The sequence below is a fragment of the Ovis aries genome, chromosome 10, assembly GCF_016772045.2.
Source record: "Ovis aries strain OAR_USU_Benz2616 breed Rambouillet chromosome 10, ARS-UI_Ramb_v3.0, whole genome shotgun sequence".
Classification (NCBI taxonomy): domain Eukaryota; kingdom Metazoa; phylum Chordata; class Mammalia; order Artiodactyla; family Bovidae; genus Ovis; species Ovis aries.
The window spans coordinates 25,606,880-25,609,299 of NC_056063.1; the positions used below are offsets into that span (position 1 = coordinate 25,606,880).

The window sequence follows — 2,420 nt, forward strand, 5'->3', positions numbered from 1 at the left end:
TCAACGGTTTCTTTTGAAATAATATGTTAATTTGTGATAAAGTGGTTTGGGTTTATAAAATCTAAACCAAAACTATATAAAACAGTAAAAAATCCCTCTCCCTTCTTTTGAAATCCTACTCTTTGGAGGTAATCACCCTTGACAAATTGGTGAGTTTCCTTCCAGACTTACAGAAAAACGTGAGCTGTGCGAATGGAGAAACCTTGAGATTTATAGGATTATGGTCATATTCTCTTGTTCTGCACTCCTTCTCCCCACCCCCTCGACTCATTTGTGGACATTTTCATGTCAGGATATCAAGACTTCCATCCTTTTTAATACTTGACACTTTATAGTCTGTGTTTCAGACTACCTCAAAATATATTTAATTTCCCAATGACATGAATTTAGGGGGTTTTCCCCCCATATTTAATTTTTACAAACATGTCAATTGTGTCTTTGCAGAATTATGAAAATATATTTGCATGATACATTCAGCCAACAAATATTTCTCAAGTACCCTCTGTGTAACAGACCCTGTTCTAGCAAACTCCCTAACTTCAAGAAGCTTAGGTTCTGGCTGGGGCGGGGGTAGGGGAATGCATAAAATAAAATGCCACATGTCAGTTGGCTGTGATACATACCTGAAGGAAGGAAGGAAGCTGGGGCAGGGTAGAGCTGGGATGCTATTTCAGACAGGGAGAACACAGGAGACTCTGAGAAGGCTTGTGTGTGAAGAGCAACAAAGGAGGCCCATGAGGCTGGCATGGAGCGAAGGAGGGGTGGGTGGAGAGCAACACGGTGTCCATCCTCAAATCCACTGTTAGGACTTTGGTTTCTTCCCAAAGGAAGGGAGAGCAGAGGAGGTATGGAACCCAGTGTGCATTATGAAAGGACCAGTCTGAGCACTGGGCAGAGCAGGGACCAGGAACAAAAGCCAGAGAAGATCAGTGAGATACACTTTAGGCAAGTGAGGATGGTGCTTTATCTTGGGTGGTGAAAAGTAGTTAATGAAAATCCTGCTTTGGGAGGTCTGGTGAGCACAGAAGCTGGATTGGGGTGGTGGTTCATGGTTTTAGTCACTCAGTTGTATCCAACATTTTGCAACCCTGTGGACTGTAGCCCATGAAGCTCCTCTGTCCATGGGTTTCTCTAGGTAAGAATACTGGAGTGGGTTGCTATTTCCTTCTCCAGGGGATCTTCTCTCAGTCAGTCAGTTCACTCACTCAGTTGTGTGCAAATCCTTGTGACCCCATCGACTGCAGCACCCCAGGCCTCCCTGTCTATCTTTAGTTCCTGGAGCTTACTCAAACTCATGTCCATCACATCAGTGATGCCATCCAACAATCTCATCCTCTGTGGTCCCCTTCTCCTCCCACCTTCAATCTTTCCCAGCATCAGGGTCTTTTCCAATGAGTCAGTTCTTCGCATCAGGTGGCCAAAGTATTGGAGTTTCAGCTTCAGCATCAGTTCTTCCAATGAACACCCAGGACTGATTTCCTTTCGGACGGACTGGTGGATCTCCTTGCTGTCCAAGGGACTCTCAAGAGTCTTCTCCAGCACCACAGTTCAAAAGCATCAATTCAAGGATTTGAAAGATGGCGGACGACGTGGACCAGCAACAAACTACCAACACTGTGGAAGAGCCCCTGGATCTCATCAGGCTCAGCCTGGACGAGCAAGTCTATGTGAAGATGAGAAATGACAGAGAGCTTTGAGGCAGGTTACATGCTTATGATCAGCATTTAAATATGATATTGGGAGATGTGGAAGAAACTGTGACAACTATAGAAATTGATGAAGAAACATATGAAGAGATATATAAATCAACAAAATGGAATATTCTGATGCTCTTTGTTTGGGGAGACAATGTTGTGCTAGTTGCCCCGCTGTTGAGAGTTGACTGATAAAAGAGTTTATCACGTGGAAAATGAGCGATACTGTGTGATTGCCTCTTTGAATGTGAAAGATACTCAAAAGAGATATTGATGCACATCTTGATACTAAGAAATAACTAAGAATTCTTCCACTCCTGAAATAAGTTGATTTGTAGATAACTCAGATTCTTCAGCTAAACAACATTTTTATTTTTCTCCAACCCTTCCAATAAATGTGATCACCTTGATACAGAGCTTTTTCAGAAGTTGATTTGCTCCACTGTTTTTTGGACAATTTCTGGGTTTCTTCCTTTAAATTAAATTTGTCATTTTCGTTTTTCATTTTTTGTGGGGTTTTTTTTTTTTTTAGCATCAATTCTTCAGTGCTCAGCTTTCTTTATACTCTAGCTCTCACATCCATACTTGACTACTGGAAAAAACCGTACCTTTGACTAGACGGACCTTTGTTGGTCAAGTAAAGTCTCTGCTTTTTAATATGCTGTCTAGATTGGTCATAGCTTTTCTTCCAAGTAACGAGCATCTTTTAATTTCATGGCTGCAGTC

The 2,420-nt window shown here is 42.0% G+C and overlaps 1 pseudogene; it reads left to right on the forward strand.

Moving 5' to 3' along the window:
- Window positions 1-1,572: 1,572 nt before the first annotated feature.
- LOC101109191 (U6 snRNA-associated Sm-like protein LSm3) lies at window positions 1,573-2,198 on the forward strand (annotated as a pseudogene).
- Window positions 2,199-2,420: the final 222 nt, after the last annotated feature.